At 45.0% G+C, this 19,373-nt stretch overlaps 1 long non-coding RNA gene across 1 annotated transcript in view; it reads right to left on the minus strand.

Annotated features, from left to right (window-relative positions):
* LOC309621477 overlaps positions 1–19,373 on the minus strand; it is a 34,120-nt gene that overhangs the window by 8,771 nt on the left and 5,976 nt on the right. The window contains exons 2-3 of the long non-coding RNA XR_014240041.1: positions 12,538–12,675; positions 3,937–4,074 (exon numbers count right to left, since the gene is read on the minus strand). This is a non-coding gene — a long non-coding RNA (uncharacterized lncRNA). The remainder of the gene's footprint in view (positions 1–3,936; positions 4,075–12,537; positions 12,676–19,373) is intronic.

Consider the following 19,373-nt stretch of genomic DNA (forward strand, 5'->3'; position numbering starts at 1 on the left):
AAACAGCCACATACTTGAGAGTAACCCACCATCTGAACTTGGGGACATTTCAGTGACAGCTCCAGTCCAGAGTGCCAGGCGTCTCCTGGCCCTGCCTCCAGCTCCAAGCCAGGGACAAATAGAGAGTAAGCACGTGGATGATATCAAAACCAAGCTTTCAAAGCCTCTGGATGCCTACCAGATCCCAACAGAGAACCAAGATCCTCCACTACTCCCTTTAGGAATCCCTGATAGTCACCAGCCGCTGGCCTGCACCGATCCCCTCAGCCAAGAGGAGCAGCCTGGTTCTGAAAATGCTGATCTGGGAGAGAACAGCCGGAGTCGTCAGGACCTAGGGACACTTGAAAATGGGATTGAACCTAGCAGTGGTCTTGCAGACATTACTACACTGGCGGAGGATATTCACCTTCCCCAGCTCTTTAATCCTTTGAAAGATCTTGATCAATCCCAAGGTCCCAACGTGATCAAAGCTAAAGACACCAGAGCCATTAAGGTGAATCAGGTGCAGGAAAAGCCAAGTGTCATAAAGGTTCCCTCTGATCAACCCAGGAAGAACAAACAGAAAGCCTCTGAGCCTATCAGTGGCGCTCCCAAGGCCAAAATCCAGCCAAAGAATCCAGAGTGCCTGTTAGGGGGAGAAGTGGTTATATGCCACGCTGCAGTCAGTGACAGGGCTCCTGTGAACACGGCCAAGCACTCTCAAGGCAAACCTCAGAAAGCTGCATCCAGAAAGATCAGCAAAACTAAGAGCCACGGGCAGGAAAAGACCAAAAGGACCAGAGGGAGAAACAAGGCTGAGGAGAACAAGCAGTCAGGGAACAAAGTCAAGGCAGAAGAGAAGCCAGCAATCCCCCACACGAAGCGAAAGGAACACCAAACTGAGCTTCTCCAACAGAGCTTTCAAAAGCCTCGAACCTCCCTTGGCGTGCGCATGCTGGAGTCTGTGAAGGTTCTTCATGCGCTGGGGAAGAAGAATGAGACGAAAACTGGGCTCTCTTCCTGTCGGCTCTTGGGAAAGTCAAGCAACCCCAAAGACCCCCAGCCACCCCCAGCTATCCAGCCATGGCGGCATACCCCACGTGAGGGGAAGGGTCCTGAGAAAACGCAAGTCCAAGCCCAGAAACCAGACAGCAGTGCTGAAACAGAGTGTCCGTCTCCAGCCCAGTATGAGCGGCCTCCTCCTGGGAAGGTCAAGTTGATACCTCTGCCTTTTTCTGCCTGGGACAAGCCTCAAGCTCGACCCGCTCCTCGGAGGCCACAGTCTCTGGCCTCACATCGGCCTGCTGGGGCTTACCGTGCCCAGCCTGGTTCTACTGACTCAGCTCAACCTGCTGCAGCCAATTCATCCCAGCCAGCTCCTGCCTCTTTGCCAGGCCCCGCCAAACCAGCTCAGCCAACTGTGACCAACCCAACCCAACCGGCTTGGACCAACCATACCCAGCCTCGTGTCCCTCAGTCTGCTGCTCCTAGGCCTGCACCCTCCAAAACTTCATCTGGCGCTCCTCTCCAGCGGGAGCCTGTTCCCCCTGCTGTGAATAAGCGCCAGTCCCCACCCAAGCTCCAAACCCACTTTCTACTCCAAGACTTCAGCAAGCAACGAGTTCCATGGAGGGAACCCAACGTGCCTGAGCCAGTCATGTCAAAGCCCATCGAACAAGAGCAGAGGCCAGAGCGAGAGGCCATGAAGAGGCGGGCTCAACAACAACGGGAGAATGCTGCCAGATACACCTCTTCGGGCAAGCTGCAATTTTTCACCGAGAGGGAAAACGAAATGGAAATTGCCGACTACTACGGATACGTCAAGTGAGAGCTGCTAGGATTCTTGGTGCCACCTTGGCTACCAGCTGTTCTTCCATACACAGGTAAGACAGGTATAGAACTGAATAAGTAAATGGAATACAATTAATAGACGAGTAACAAACCTTTCGAATTTTCAGATGCTGCTAACTGGGGCGTGAGAAAGGAAGGACTGAAAGTTGGATGGGAGAATGAAGGAAAGGGGTAAAAACTGAGCAAAGAGGAAGGAACTTGGCCCAGGGCTAGGAAGGCCAAAAGAGACGTATGGATTTAGGAAAGGAAGCAGGAGTGAGGATGAAATGGCAGAAGTAAAAAGCAGGGTCAGAGGTCTGGGTTGAAAGAACACAATTGGAGTAGAGTTGAAGGTGACAGAAGATGAGTCTAGGTTTACTAGGAGAAATAGAAAAAGTCTCTCGGGGACGCTGGCCTTAAGTCTCACAACCACCAGATAGGTATTTCAGAAAACAAGAGGTTCAGGACACATCTCTGAAAGGTCTGAGTTGCCTTATTCAGGTGTGACTGTAGTGGGGGAATAGGGAAATCTACCAGAGAAGTGGCTAGGGCTCAGAGTTATCCTAGGGGCAGCTGACGACAGGGGCAGAGCCAAGGGAACTGCTGGATCAGGAGGCCCACGAACAAAGCAGGGGCATAGCCGCCTGTCACTTCCCTGCCAGGAAGGAAGCCAGGTATATTACTGTAACCAAGGCACACTGGGGTCTTTACTGTATGGAGAACTTGGCTCCTGCCCGCAATCCTACGGCTCGGCGTCACACACAGGAAGTAGGGCCTCTGGGCAACCAGAAATGGGAATGGGACTGAAGGAGATTCAGCCCACAAATATCCGACCACCAGCTTCCACCTCTGCAGTCTGCCACCCTGTGTCTGCTCAACGCATCACAGAAACAAGTTTTCAAGGTGAGTATACAGACGGCAGAGAAAAGTTGAACAATGAGGTCAGCATTCAAAAATGGGGTCAAATCGACAGCTGGGAAGGGGTGTAGAGACAGGTAGAATTTAGATCCTGAGCCTTTAATAACCACTACCTTCTCTCAGTGCTCTCTGTTTTTAGACTCTATATGAGAACACCTAGGGCTTCCCTGGTGGCGCCTGCCAATGCAGGGGACACGGGTTCGAGCCCTGGTCTGCGAAGATCCCACATGCCGTGCAGCAACTAAGCGCATGTGCCACGACGACGGAGCCTGCATTCTAGAGCCCGTGAGCCTCAACTACCGAAGCCCACGTGCCTACAGCCCATGCTCCGCAACAAGAGAAGCCACCGCGATGAGATGCCCGCACACCGCAACCGAGAGTAGCCCCCGCTAGCCGCCAACTAGAGAAAGCCCGTGCACAGCAATGAGAGACCCAGTGCAGCCAAAAACATAAATACGTAGAATAAATAAGTTCAAACAGTAAATAAATACATAAACATAAATTACAAAAAAAAAGAACACCTAATGCAGGTGGGAAGGTGCGAGGGCCACCGTAGAGGTCATCTATGCTACATGTACAAGAATCCCGAGAGCACACCAATCGGTACCACACTTTTCACTGCTGTAGCCGATCGTTCCCCCTGTACTGCCACACTGTAGCACTCCCTTCCCTCATCTACTGCTATAGTCTCTTCGGAAGGTGTTTCAGAACTCTTGTTATGAGAGTGCCAGTTGAACTGTCCTCACTTCCTTCATTTATACCAGGATTGAAGACCTTGTGGTCCGAGATCCTGTCCAGAGAGCAAGCAGGCTAAGGCTCTGTCTTTGTTGATGTATTTCATCAGAAAGGGCTCTACCCCCTCTCCTAGTTCATGGTGTGAAGTGTTCTTGGCCTCTCGGGAAAGTGGGGAGAATGGAAAGGACCCTATATGAGAATGCTAGGCTCTGTAAAACATTTCAGGTTTTTAAAAATAAGACTCATTTTGTATTGGACTGACAACAGTCCTATGAAATACAAAGAAAGCCGAGAATCAGTGACAGGAAAGGATCACCAGTAAGAACTACAGCAGTCACCGCTTACCTCGTAGCATAGGGCACTGTCCGTGATCCTTAAGAAGAGTTAGTAGAAATGCCTTGCCCATCTTGCCCCTGAACCCCTTGAAAGGTACACGACTGCTGTGTTGGTGTTTAGGGGGAGCATCTCACTTACCAGGGACTGACTTCTCCCTTGATTCCTCTGTAGTGATGGAGACTTCCCCGCTGATGAAAAATTCCCTGGGATTGCAACCTCCAATCCAGACAGCTTTCCTGTGGAATGACAGAGAACTTGTCAAGGTGAAACACCAGTCTGCGGGAGAAAGGGAGGAAGAGAATGATGGAAATCGTTTCTGGGAAACTATTTTTACATTATGTGTTGTTTATTCCCGGTAAATAAACTGAAATCTTCTTAACAGTACAACAAAATCTAAACCACTAAAGCCAACAATACAGGAGTATAACGTTCGAAAAAAATTTCTTTGGCTGCGCAGCATGTGGGATCTTAGCTCCCCAACCAGGGATTGAACCCACGCCTGCTGCATTGGAAGCTCAGAGTCTTCACCACGGGACCACCGGGGAAGTCCCAGGACTATCACTTTTAAAGGAGAAGGTACAAACCCCTCGGTTCTATGAACTGGAGATTTTTAGTAAGAAGTCAATATATTTGTTGTTAGGCACATTTTATGTTAGGCTGTCTCCCTGCACAGGATGCAGGCGCCTTGAGAATGGAAGTCATATCCCTCTATAGTACGTCCCTCTTCTTTCTGCTTTGCAGTTTGCTGCTCCACTTGTTCAACCCCACCTAGTAATAACCTATACTTCCCTTGTTCCTGTTTTCCCATCTGGAAAACAGACAAAAGGCAACCAAACAACGCAAAGGTCTCAACAAATAAGGGATATCCAAAACCAGAGATGGCCAGAACTTCTGTACCCCTGATGAAATAGTCCTCATACAAAACCTGATAATCAAATTCCTTAATGCTAGGAATCACAGTGAAAAATAGTATCTGAACTGACTTCTGTCAGATGAGTGAGAACTAAGGTTAATTCAGTGTATCTGAAGCATAGAAAGTGAGGGCAAAAGTGGCACAAGATGGGGCTAGAGAAGCAGAGAGGATTCTAGACCACGCAGAGTCTTAAAGGCCAACAGTGTGTTTTCTATTCTCAAAACAATGCTTGTGAGCGATGTTTATGAGCAACGTTCCAACTTGCTTTGAAGGTTTCTTGTGTGAAGAGTGGATTGGAAGGAAACAAGATATATGGACACTAGTTAGGACCTAATCGCAACAGACAGGCAAGTTCAGTATTAGGAAGTTGAGGAAGAGCTGGCTGACAGATTCCAAAGAAATTCAGGAGATGAACTGAAGCGGGCTTAATGGGGTAGGAGATGGAGGAAAGGAAGGTCTTAGGGAATTCAAGGGTTTACTGCACACATGAGCAAAGTCTCAAAATTAATCATTTGAACGTACAGAGGCGGATCTCCCAAATGACACCGGTTAGGAAGCAACGGTACGCCCTTTAGAATTCCTAGAGACAACACAAATCAACTGTTTCGATGGAAAATTCGGCGGGACTCTTGATTTCCATGGGAATACAGAGAAAAGAGACACTGATCTGGCTTGCAGGTATATTTAGGAAGTTGTTAGCCGGACATCACCTACTAGTATCATGTAAGTAGGCCGTCCGAAGTAGGAAGCTTAGGGGAAAAACCTGGAGGAAAACTTAAAAGCTTAAGCCACACCTCTACACTACACCACCTTTCACAATTTCTTCTCAGATAAGCATCATCCCCATCAGTGAAGAAACTCGTACCTCATAATAGGAAAAACAGGCCTAAAGATTCAATGTGTGTCTTGGGAGGTCCCATCTATGCGATATCTTCCTGGGACCAGAAAAGGCCCCAGGAAGATCCATCTCTGCACCCCTGAAAGCTTACCACCAAGGAAAATGACTAGGTCCATAGATTTCCTCCCTCAAACCAGCTTACCTCACACATAGATCATTAGCAACTCCGCCCTTACTCACATTATCACAGTCACAAGAGTGGTTAGGGAGAAAAGCACTAACCAGGGGAACTAAAACAGAGGCAATCCAGGCCAAGCTGGGCTGGTGGCAGATATCTGCTCCTTACGCTCGGGTGCATAATGCGACTCACCACAGTGCCTTTTTCACAGACCCTTTTGAACGTTTCTCCACAGAATCCAACAGCTCAAGTTAGTTCATGACGCTTCAAGGTCAACAATCGTCAAGAGAAAAACATGCAATATGTCTTACAATGTTGGATTCCTTACAAACAGGACAAGGAGATAACCATGTAGACAAAACCAGAGCATTTGAAAACATCTGTATTCTACAAACACACCAGTGAATGCTATAAATAAGGTACTATGACATAAAACAAAATGAAAACTAGATGTGAGACTGTTCTCTTCAGTGTACAGACTTCATGGCAGTTGCTGCACACTATCTAGCTACTTAGATCTTTAACTCTCTGTTCTGTTAATACCAAATGAGGCCCAAGTGTGTCAACCTGTTTCCCACAGAAACCAAAAAGTCTACATGCATCTCTTTTCTCCTGTGCCCTTTCACCTTACCTGCTCCCAATTCTCCACCAACGTCCTCCTCTTTCTCTAATTATTCTCCTCTTCATTTTGCTTGGCCTTGCCCCCAAGCATGCAAGACAGAGAGTCCTAGAGGTCCAAGATTCTAGAGTGGCTGTTTGCAAGGCGGAGGAGATTACAGTAACTGCCACACTGTATATACTTCTGTGCAAAGAAAAAGGGACAGTGTTCAGAATGTCTCTCACATATAACAAGAGCTGGAGATGGCAGGATACCTGTGTGGCCCAAGGAACTAGAGCTAGCAAATTATGGGCCAAACAATTGCAACCAAAGGCTGGAAGAGGAAAGGTCTGCAACCAGCTCTGTCTCCTAGCTCTCTGGTATTTGCTGCCAACGGGCAGAGTCTATTTCGTGAAGCATCAAGCACTGAAAAGAAGACTCCTGCTGCTGGAAGTTGACAGGAAGTAACGTCCAATGCAAGATCAAGGCTTGTCCTCGAAGCAATGCCCATAATGGAAGAGAAAAAAAAAAGAGAAAGCGGAAGTGAAATGTTAAGTCGCAAGTCCAACCTGGCCCCCAGCCTAGCCCAGCCCAAGGAAGGTAGGAGTCAAGGAGAAGAAACTAAAAGAGAAGAGCCTTGGACCACAACATTCTCCACAAGGTACACTCAAGAAACTTCACCCTACTCTTGAACCAAGTTACAAAGAGAGCTTCTTAATCCCTACTTTGGCTCCTTAAAAGCTGCTATCAGTTCACTCATTAGACACATATGATTTCAGAACAACTGTAATAGTTCAAACTAGATGGCTCTTTCCTTCCTAAGGATTATTAATTAAAGAAGATCTATATAGCTCTAAGTATATGATACATAAAATAGAATACTCTGTAGAATATAAGTAACTCTTAGTTCAGTGTATTAATGAACGTCTGTAAGAAATGTGGCAATGATTTCCCTAATGGAAGAGCCTGGGGGAGGTAAATCTGTCTTCTAGGATTTCCTCCCCAGAGCTCAGAAACTCAGGTGTTGTTTTAGCTCTCCTACACTCTCTTCACCCAAGCCCGCCTTCCTGTTGGGGATCGGACCTCCCTATTGGCTCTCTCATACCTTTCAACTGCCTGCTTTGTGACATCACTCTCCTACCAAACCTACTACCACTTGGTAGAGTCTTGGGGTTTCCGTGGAGCTGTTTGGACCAGTAACCAGTGACCTCTGTACTGGACACGTGCGCCGTTCAGCTGCAGCCACTCGGACATCCTCTAGTGTTGTCTCCTCATCCCTGGTACCTGCAGTGGATGCTTCCTCTTCTCTGACCATGTCAGGTAAGAAAAGAAACTTTGGAAAGTTTTGCGTTCGATTCTTTTGCCCCTAAATTGAGTAGGAGATTCAAAATAGCATGGAATAATGAGGGAAAGTATTGAACTACACGTCTGGAGACCTAATTTCACTTTTGACTTTGACGTTTACTATCTGTGTGACTTTGGACAAATCACTGGCTGTCTCACAAAGCCTGTTGCTTTCCTTAACTGTTACGTTAGGATACCACGTTGGGTTGATCACTCTGATCCCCTTCTTTTCCAGTATTGAGCCTTAAAGGGTACCCATGTAGAAAACGAAATCAGACACTTCTCAAGAGTGTTTCAACAGAAACATAGAAAAGCCAGGGGACATAGAAAACTAGCAATATATACCAAGATGTTTCATCTCTAATGGTCTCCCTCCACTAGGATTTCGACTAGTTGAAAAGAGAGAATAGGGAGAGAGGATGGAGAGTACTGGGCTCTACAGGGAGGCACAGAGTCGAGCGTAAGGAAGTTTAGGATGGTTTTCATTAGCACAGGCCAACAGGCACCAAGAGATGGGAGAAAATGTAAGAATGAAGAGGGAAAGCATAGAGGAGCTCTCAAGAAAAACGGAGTTTGCAATGGAATGCTGATGGGAACCAAAGATTTTCAATTAAAGCAGAAACAGCACAGAGGGAAACCTGCTCAGAGCAGGGCAAAACCAAGTTGATGGTAGCAAACCCTTACATTAACAGACTAAGAAGGAAAGTAAGGCCAGAACAGGGGATCACCAGGAAAGGCAGCTTATCAGAAAAGTCATACTCCGTTTTCTTTCTTTTATTGCCTCTCTGAATACAGTTGGCCACTTGACAGTTTTGAATATAAACATTTTAGAAATACGTTTTAGAAATGATGCCTCCTATAAACAAGCAACCACAGTGGTTATCTAGGGGGCTGCTTTTCAGTGTTTTATTCTTTCTAATTTTTAAACTAGGTAGACATTTCACCAATTCAACATTTTAAGTGATATCTTCTAAATTGAATCAGAAGGACTATTTTCCTTGGTGTGATATGTAGGTTCTAAGGCAAGGCTGCTTTTCATTTTTACAGTTATTTCCTTCCTAACACAGAGAGCACATTGATCAACAGCCATCGTTCGCTTGTAGAGCTTAGCTACCGAAGAAGAAGAAGAAGAAGAAGAAAAAGTCAAGCCCCACATCTCTAATTCCCCCCACTTAGGGAATTCCCTGGCGGTCCAGTGCTTAGGACTCGGTGCTTTCACGGCCAGGGCCACGCGGCGCGGCCAAAGAAACAAAACAAACAAACATCCACGTTTATCGAAAACCATATTGTGGAGTCCTGTGGATTTTCTTACATTCGAAAATCTTTTTTAATTGGATTCTAGGCATGATGGTTTTTTGAGGTTTTGGGATGCCATCTTCTTGGATGCTGAAGATGATTCTAATCTAAGTTCTAGGATAAATCCAAAAACCTTCCTGATACATTTTAAGCTTCCTTTCTGCTTATTATATAAGCTATATTCATTGAAATATATATTTCTCCTAGGCTTAATACCTCTTACTTGCTGGGTAAAAATATGAAGGAGCACAATAATGAAACTCTTTTACACTTATTATTTTGCTGTCTGCTTCGTACCGGTTTTCATTGAAATACTTGTCTATATGTGTTGTGGCTACCTATACATGCACATTTATTGCATTCTGTTGCTTGTTATGCATTTTTTACTGACATACCTTCTCTGTCTGTATGCATTGGCTAGGAATTCATTCACCTCTATCACCTCCATCGTGTCTTCTGGTTAATAGTATTCACTAAAATAGAGTGGGCAAAATTCACTTTCATAATATTGCATGGATGGTACAGAATGCCATTTGTTAGTAAATTCATTAGGCTTCGATACTTGCCACATACCCCAGTTTTCATTAATATCTATGGATTTCTTTTTCGTTAACGTAATATGCTTGTCATGATTTTTCTTTGTCTTTCTAGAACTTATTGTATCTTCCTCCATATAAATCATACGCAATAGATCAGCTTATTCATCTATTAATTATTACTGCTATTATTATTGGTGGTGGTGTTATAACCACTTTACAGGTGAGGAATCTGAAGTAATCAGATAACTCTTCCCTTTCCAAAAGCACTTAAGAAATCCACTTTCGGGTAATCATTTTGAGGTAGGATGAGAAACCAGGCTTGAAGAGGGCAAAAATGACTCTTTCAATTCACCAGTTGGACTGAGCTGTACGTCACCTCTAGGTAATAGCGTGGGAACTGCACAAGCAAAGGGAGACACTGAAGACGACAATGGTAACAGCCGTACTGTTTTCTAATGGACAAAAAAAATGCCTATATTATAAGTTCTATTTCTCCTGCTTTCTGGCAGTATCATGCTCAGAGTGGAGTCCTGGCAAGGAAGTCAGGATACTTAGGTTCTGAAACCTGGTAATGATACTAACATAATGAGAGAACTTGAACAAGTCAACCCGACCTCTCTGAGCCTCAGTTTCCTTACTCACGAAATGAGACTGAGAACATCGAAGTTCTCTAAGGGCCTCCTAGTTCTAAAATGCTTCCAGTCTAGGAAATAGCATAGAAGTCAATACGAGTGCAGGCCGAAGGGAAAGACAGGGCAGGGAGAAGGTTGCTTCCAGCCTAGAGAACAATCTCTGAACCACACCACTTGGCTCTTCTGCCCGTCTGTGCCCAAGATGGGAGCACAGGCAGTGAATAGAGAAGAGTGGAAAACTGCTCAGTCCTTACAGCCATCATTAACTGTCTGATTTTGGGTTTCTCAGGAAGTAGTGATAGTAGAGGTGTCCTGATAGCAAGAACCTTCAGATGATGCCGTTCCTCAAACGTAGTGAGAATTTCTCAACCTCCCTGAGTTTTTCATGACCCTCTTGTTCTTACAGAAAATTTCCAACATCCATCTCTACTTGGAACTCTAAATTCTCTGCAGCATTCTCCTCCTGTGGTGAGCAATGCAACTTCCCTAACACGAAGTGTCTGCAACTTCTCCAGAGTCTCTGCCCCTGCCGTCAGTTCGGCATCGGCTACTGGTACCCCTTTCCAGACACTCATGGGTAGTGCCTACCTTTACCAACATTCTAGCACGACTATGTTATCTGGAGTTACTGACCACAGCCAGATCTCCACTTCAGCTGCTTCCTATCCAGGTGTTCTTGAGTGGGACATCACAGCAAGCACTGAAAAGAATTCTTCTTCACTCGGAGACTTTACTCTGGCACTCACTGACCGCCACACAGCTGCCTCCTCCATGTTTCTGGCAGCCCAGGATGATAAAACTTCAGACGCCAAGAACATGGTCCCTCTACATCCATCGCTTTCTGCCAGCCTTGCTCAGGGAACACCATCTCAGATTCCAAATCAGGGGCAGAGCCGCCTGTCACTTCCCTGCCAGGACGGAAGCCAGGTATATTACTATAACCAAGGCACACTGGGGTCTTTACTGTATGGAGAACTTGGCTCCTGCCCGCAATCCTACGGCTCGGCGTCATACACAGGAAGTCGGGCCTCTGGGCAACCAGAAATGGGAATGGGACTGAAGGAGATTCAGCCCACAAATATCCGACCACCAGCTTCCACCTCTGCAGTCTGCCACCCTGTGTCTGCTCAACGCATCACAGAAACAAGTTTTCAAGGTGAGTATAACAAACGCCAGAGAAAGTTGAAGAATGAGGTCGGCATTCAAAAATGGGGTCAAATCGACAGCTGGGAAGGGGTGTAGAGGCAGGTAGAATTTAGATCCTGAGCCTTTAATAACCACTACCTTCGCTCAGTGCCCTCTGTTTTTAGACTCTCTATGAGAACACCTAGGGCTTCCCTGGTGGCGCCGTGGTTAAGAATCCGCCTGCCAATGCAATGCGGGGGACACGGGTTCGAGCCCTGGTCTGCGAAGATCCCACATGCCGTGCAGCAACTAAGCGCATGTGCCACAACGACGGAGCCTGCATTCTAGAGCCCGTGAGCCTCAACTACCGAAGCCCACGTGCCTACAGCCCATGCTCCGCAACAAGAGAAGCCACCGCGATGAGAAGCCCGCACACCGCAACCGAGAGTAGCCCCCGCTAGCCGCCAACTAGAGAAAGCCCGTGCACAGCAATGAGAGACCCAGTGCAGCCAAAAAAATAAATACGTAGAATAAATAAGTTCAAACAGTAAATAAATACATAAACATAAATTACAAAAAAAAGAACACCTAATGCAGGTGGGAAGGTGGGAGGGCCACTGTAGAGGTCATCTATGCTACATGTACAAGAACCCCGAGAGCACACCAATCGGTACCACACTTTTCACTGCTGTAGCCGATCGTTCCCCCTGTACTGCCACACTGTAGCACTCCCTTCCCTCATCTACTGCTATAGTCTCTTCGGAAGGTGTTTCAGAACTCTTGTTATGAGAGTGCCAGTTGAACTGTCCTCACTTCCTTCATTTATACCAGGATTGAAGACCTTGTGGTCCGAGATCCTGTCCAGAGAGCAAGCAGGCTAAGGCTCTGTCTTTGTTGATGTATTTCATCAGAAAGGGCTCTACCCCCTCTCCTAGTTCATGGTGTGAAGTGTTCTTGGCCTCTCGGGAAAGTGGGGAGAATGGAAAGGACCCTATATGAGAATGCTAGGCTCTGTAAAACATTTCAGGTTTTTAAAAATAAGACTCATTTTGTATTGGACTGACAACAGTCCTATGAAATACAAAGAAAGCCGAGAATCAGTGACAGGAAAGGATCACCAGTAAGAACTACAGCAGTCACCGCTTACCTCGTAGCATAGGGCACTGTCCGTGATCCTTAAGAAGAGTTAGTAGAAATGCCTTGCCCATCTTGCCCCTGAACCCCTTGAAAGGTACACGACTGCTGTGTTGGTGTTTAGGGGGAGCATCTCACTTACCAGGGACTGACTTCTCCCTTGATTCCTCTGTAGTGATGGAGACTTCCCCGCTGATGAAAAATTCCCTGGGATTGCAACCTCCAATCCAGACAGCTTTCCTGTGGAATGACAGAGAACTTGTCAAGGTGAAACACCAGTCTGCGGGAGAAAGGGAGGAAGAGAATGATGGAAATCGTTTCTGGGAAACTATTTTTACATTATGTGTTGTTTATTCCCGGTAAATAAACTGAAATCTTCTTAACAGTACAACAAAATCTAAACCACTAAAGCCAACAATACAGGAGTATAACGTTCGACAAAAATTTCTTTGGCTGCGCAGCATGTGGGATCTTAGCTCCCCAACCAGGGATTGAACCCACGCCTGCTGCATTGGAAGCGCAGAGTCTTCACCACGGGACCACCGGGGAAGTCCCAGGACTATCACTTTTAAAGGAGAAGGTACAAACCCCTCGGTTCTATGAACTGGAGATTTTTAGTAAGAAGTCAATATATTTGTTGTTAGGCACATTTTATGTTAGGCTGTCTCCCTGCACAGGATGCAGGCGCCTTGAGAATGGAAGTCATATCCCTCTATAGTACGTCCCTCTTCTTTCTGCTTTGCAGTTTGCTGCTCCACTTGTTCAACCCCACCTAGTAATAACCTATACTTCCCTTGTTCCTGTTTTCCCATCTGGAAAACAGACAAAAGGCAACCAAACAACGCAAAGGTCTCAACAAATAAGGGATATCCAAAACCAGAGATGGCCAGAACTTCTGTACCCCTGATGAAATAGTCCTCATACAAAACCTGATAATCAAATTCCTTAATGCTAGGAATCACAGTGAAAAATAGTATCTGAACTGACTTCTGTCAGATGAGTGAGAACTAAGGTTAATTCAGTGTATCTGAAGCATAGAAAGTGAGGGCAAAAGTGGCACAAGATGGGGCTAGAGAAGCAGAGAGGATTCTAGACCACGCAGAGTCTTAAAGGCCAACAGTGTGTTTTCTATTCTCAAAACAATGCTTGTGAGCGATGTTTATGAGCAACGTTCCAACTTGCTTTGAAGGTTTCTTGTGTGAAGAGTGGATTGGAAGGAAACAAGATATATGGACACTAGTTAGGACCTAATCGCAACAGACAGGCAAGTTCAGTATTAGGAAGTTGAGGAAGAGCTGGCTGACAGATTCCAAAGAAATTCAGGAGATGAACTGAAGCGGGCTTAATGGGGTAGGAGATGGAGGAAAGGAAGGTCTTAGGGAATTCAAGGGTTTACTGCACACATGAGCAAAGTCTCAAAATTAATCATTTGAACGTACAGAGGCGGATCTCCCAAATGACACCGGTTAGGAAGCAACGGTACGCCCTTTAGAATTCCTAGAGACAACACAAATCAACTGTTTCGATGGAAAATTCGGCGGGACTCTTGATTTCCATGGGAATACAGAGAAAAGAGACACTGATCTGGCTTGCAGGTATATTTAGGAAGTTGTTAGCCGGACATCACCTACTAGTATCATGTAAGTAGGCCGTCCGAAGTAGGAAGCTTAGGGGAAAAACCTGGAGGAAAACTTAAAAGCTTAAGCCACACCTCTACACTACACCACCTTTCACAATTTCTTCTCAGATAAGCATCATCCCCATCAGTGAAGAAACTCGTACCTCATAATAGGAAAAACAGGCCTAAAGATTCAATGTGTGTCTTGGGAGGTCCCATCTATGCGATATCTTCCTGGGACCAGAAAAGGCCCCAGGAAGATCCATCTCTGCACCCCTGAAAGCTTACCACCAAGGAAAATGACTAGGTCCATAGATTTCCTCCCTCAAACCAGCTTACCTCACACATAGATCATTAGCAACTCCGCCCTTACTCACATTATCACAGTCACAAGAGTGGTTAGGGAGAAAAGCACTAACCAGGGGAACTAAAACAGAGGCAATCCAGGCCAAGCTGGGCTGGTGGCAGATATCTGCTCCTTACGCTCGGGTGCATAATGCGACTCACCACAGTGCCTTTTTCACAGACCCTTTTGAACGTTTCTCCACAGAATCCAACAGCTCAAGTTAGTTCATGACGCTTCAAGGTCAACAATCGTCAAGAGAAAAACATGCAATATGTCTTACAATGTTGGATTCCTTACAAACAGGACAAGGAGATAACCATGTAGACAAAACCAGAGCATTTGAAAACATCTGTATTCTACAAACACACCAGTGAATGCTATAAATAAGGTACTATGACATAAAACAAAATGAAAACTAGATGTGAGACTGTTCTCTTCAGTGTACAGACTTCATGGCAGTTGCTGCACACTATCTAGCTACTTAGATCTTTAACTCTCTGTTCTGTTAATACCAAATGAGGCCCAAGTGTGTCAACCTGTTTCCCACAGAAACCAAAAAGTCTACATGCATCTCTTTTCTCCTGTGCCCTTTCACCTTACCTGCTCCCAATTCTCCACCAACGTCCTCCTCTTTCTCTAATTATTCTCCTCTTCATTTTGCTTGGCCTTGCCCCCAAGCATGCAAGACAGAGAGTCCTAGAGGTCCAAGATTCTAGAGTGGCTGTTTGCAAGGCGGAGGAGATTACAGTAACTGCCACACTGTATATACTTCTGTGCAAAGAAAAAGGGACAGTGTTCAGAATGTCTCTCACATATAACAAGAGCTGGAGATGGCAGGATACCTGTGTGGCCCAAGGAACTAGAGCTAGCAAATTATGGGCCAAACAATTGCAACCAAAGGCTGGAAGAGGAAAGGTCTGCAACCAGCTCTGTCTCCTAGCTCTCTGGTATTTGCTGCCAACGGGCAGAGTCTATTTCGTGAAGCATCAAGCACTGAAAAGAAGACTCCTGCTGCTGGAAGTTGACAGGAAGTAACGTCCAATGCAAGATCAAGGCTTGTCCTCGAAGCAATGCCCATAATGGAAGAGAAAAAAAAAAGAGAAAGCGGAAGTGAAATGTTAAGTCGCAAGTCCAACCTGGCCCCCAGCCTAGCCCAGCCCAAGGAAGGTAGGAGTCAAGGAGAAGAAACTAAAAGAGAAGAGCCTTGGACCACAACATTCTCCACAAGGTACACTCAAGAAACTTCACCCTACTCTTGAACCAAGTTACAAAGAGAGCTTCTTAATCCCTACTTTGGCTCCTTAAAAGCTGCTATCAGTTCACTCATTAGACACATATGATTTCAGAACAACTGTAATAGTTCAAACTAGATGGCTCTTTCCTTCCTAAGGATTATTAATTAAAGAAGATCTATATAGCTCTAAGTATATGATACATAAAATAGAATACTCTGTAGAATATAAGTAACTCTTAGTTCAGTGTATTAATGAACGTCTGTAAGAAATGTGGCAATGATTTCCCTAATGGAAGAGCCTGGGGGAGGTAAATCTGTCTTCTAGGATTTCCTCCCCAGAGCTCAGAAACTCAGGTGTTGTTTTAGCTCTCCTACACTCTCTTCACCCAAGCCCGCCTTCCTGTTGGGGATCGGACCTCCCTATTGGCTCTCTCATACCTTTCAACTGCCTGCTTTGTGACATCACTCTCCTACCAAACCTACTACCACTTGGTAGAGTCTTGGGGTTTCCGTGGAGCTGTTTGGACCAGTAACCAGTGACCTCTGTACTGGACACGTGCGCCGTTCAGCTGCAGCCACTCGGACATCCTCTAGTGTTGTCTCCTCATCCCTGGTACCTGCAGTGGATGCTTCCTCTTCTCTGACCATGTCAGGTAAGAAAAGAAACTTTGGAAAGTTTTGCGTTCGATTCTTTTGCCCCTAAATTGAGTAGGAGATTCAAAATAGCATGGAATAATGAGGGAAAGTATTGAACTACACGTCTGGAGACCTAATTTCACTTTTGACTTTGACGTTTACTATCTGTGTGACTTTGGACAAATCACTGGCTGTCTCACAAAGCCTGTTGCTTTCCTTAACTGTTACGTTAGGATACCACGTTGGGTTGATCACTCTGATCCCCTTCTTTTCCAGTATTGAGCCTTAAAGGGTACCCATGTAGAAAACGAAATCAGACACTTCTCAAGAGTGTTTCAACAGAAACATAGAAAAGCCAGGGGACATAGAAAACTAGCAATATATACCAAGATGTTTCATCTCTAATGGTCTCCCTCCACTAGGATTTCGACTAGTTGAAAAGAGAGAATAGGGAGAGAGGATGGAGAGTACTGGGCTCTACAGGGAGGCACAGAGTCGAGCGTAAGGAAGTTTAGGATGGTTTTCATTAGCACAGGCCAACAGGCACCAAGAGATGGGAGAAAATGTAAGAATGAAGAGGGAAAGCATAGAGGAGCTCTCAAGAAAAACGGAGTTTGCAATGGAATGCTGATGGGAACCAAAGATTTTCAATTAAAGCAGAAACAGCACAGAGGGAAACCTGCTCAGAGCAGGGCAAAACCAAGTTGATGGTAGCAAACCCTTACATTAACAGACTAAGAAGGAAAGTAAGGCCAGAACAGGGGATCACCAGGAAAGGCAGCTTATCAGAAAAGTCATACTCCGTTTTCTTTCTTTTATTGCCTCTCTGAATACAGTTGGCCACTTGACAGTTTTGAATATAAACATTTTAGAAATACGTTTTAGAAATGATGCCTCCTATAAACAAGCAACCACAGTGGTTATCTAGGGGGCTGCTTTTCAGTGTTTTATTCTTTCTAATTTTTAAACTAGGTAGACATTTCACCAATTCAACATTTTAAGTGATATCTTCTAAATTGAATCAGAAGGACTATTTTCCTTGGTGTGATATGTAGGTTCTAAGGCAAGGCTGCTTTTCATTTTTACAGTTATTTCCTTCCTAACACAGAGAGCACATTGATCAACAGCCATCGTTCGCTTGTAGAGCTTAGCTACCGAAGAAGAAGAAGAAGAAGAAGAAAAAGTCAAGCCCCACATCTCTAATTCCCCCCACTTAGGGAATTCCCTGGCGGTCCAGTGCTTAGGACTCGGTGCTTTCACGGCCAGGGCCACGCGGCGCGGCCAAAGAAACAAAACAAACAAACATCCACGTTTATCGAAAACCATATTGTGGAGTCCTGTGGATTTTCTTACATTCGAAAATCTTTTTTAATTGGATTCTAGGCATGATGGTTTTTTGAGGTTTTGGGATGCCATCTTCTTGGATGCTGAAGATGATTCTAATCTAAGTTCTAGGATAAATCCAAAAACCTTCCTGATACATTTTAAGCTTCCTTTCTGCTTATTATATAAGCTATATTCATTGAAATATATATTTCTCCTAGGCTTAATACCTCTTACTTGCTGGGTAAAAATATGAAGGAGCACAATAATGAAACTCTTTTACACTTATTATTTTGCTGTCTGCTTCGTACCGGTTTTCATTGAAATACTTGTCTATATGTGTTGTGGCTACCTATACATGCACATTTATTGCATTCTGTTGCTTGTTATGCATTTTTTACTGACATACCTTCTCTGTCTGTATGCATTGGCTAGGAATTCATTCACCTCTATCACCTCCATCGTGTCTTCTGGTTAATAGTATTCACTAAAATAGAGTGGGCAAAATTCACTTTCATAATATTGCATGGATGGTACAGAATGCCATTTGTTAGTAAATTCATTAGGCTTCGATACTTGCCACATACCCCAGTTTTCATTAATATCTATGGATTTCTTTTTCGTTAACGTAATATGCTTGTCATGATTTTTCTTTGTCTTTCTAGAACTTATTGTATCTTCCTCCATATAAATCATACGCAATAGATCAGCTTATTCATCTATTAATTATTACTGCTATTATTATTGGTGGTGGTGTTATAACCACTTTACAGGTGAGGAATCTGAAGTAATCAGATAACTCTTCCCTTTCCAAAAGCACTTAAGAAATCCACTTTCGGGTAATCATTTTGAGGTAGGATGAGAAACCAGGCTTGAAGAGGGCAAAAATGACTCTTTCAATTCACCAGTTGGACTGAGCTGTACGTCACCTCTAGGTAATAGCGTGGGAACTGCACAAGCAAAGGGAGACACTGAAGACGACAATGGTAACAGCCGTACTGTTTTCTAATGGACAAAAAAAATGCCTATATTATAAGTTCTATTTCTCCTGCTTTCTGGCAGTATCATGCTCAGAGTGGAGTCCTGGCAAGGAAGTCAGGATACTTAGGTTCTGAAACCTGGTAATGATACTAACATAATGAGAGAACTTGAACAAGTCAACCCGACCTCTCTGAGCCTCAGTTTCCTTACTCACGAAATGAGACTGAGAACATCGAAGTTCTCTAAGGGCCTCCTAGTTCTAAAATGCTTCCAGTCTAGGAAATAGCATAGAAGTCAATACGAGTGCAGGCCGAAGGGAAAGACAGGGCAGGGAGAAGGTTGCTTCCAGCCTAGAGAACAATCTCTGAACCACACCACTTGGCTCTTCTGCCCGTCTGTGCCCAAGATGGGAGCACAGGCAGTGAATAGAGAAGAGTGGAAAACTGCTCAGTCCTTACAGCCATCATTAACTGTCTGATTTTGGGTTTCTCAGGAAGTAGTGATAGTAGAGGTGTCCTGATAGCAAGAACCTTCAGATGATGCCGTTCCTCAAACGTAGTGAGAATTTCTCAACCTCCCTGAGTTTTTCATGACCCTCTTGTTCTTACAGAAAATTTCCAACATCCATCTCTACTTGGAACTCTAAATTCTCTGCAGCATTCTCCTCCTGTGGTGAGCAATGCAACTTCCCTAACACGAAGTGTCTGCAACTTCTCCAGAGTCTCTGCCCCTGCCGTCAGTTCGGCATCGGCTACTGGTACCCCTTTCCAGACACTCATGGGTAGTGCCTACCTTTACCAACATTCTAGCACGACTATGTTATCTGGAGTTACTGACCAC

Source organism: Balaenoptera borealis (genome assembly GCF_965194805.1).
Source record: "Balaenoptera borealis genome assembly, contig: HAP1_SCAFFOLD_486, whole genome shotgun sequence".
Classification (NCBI taxonomy): Eukaryota; Metazoa; Chordata; class Mammalia; order Artiodactyla; family Balaenopteridae; genus Balaenoptera; species Balaenoptera borealis.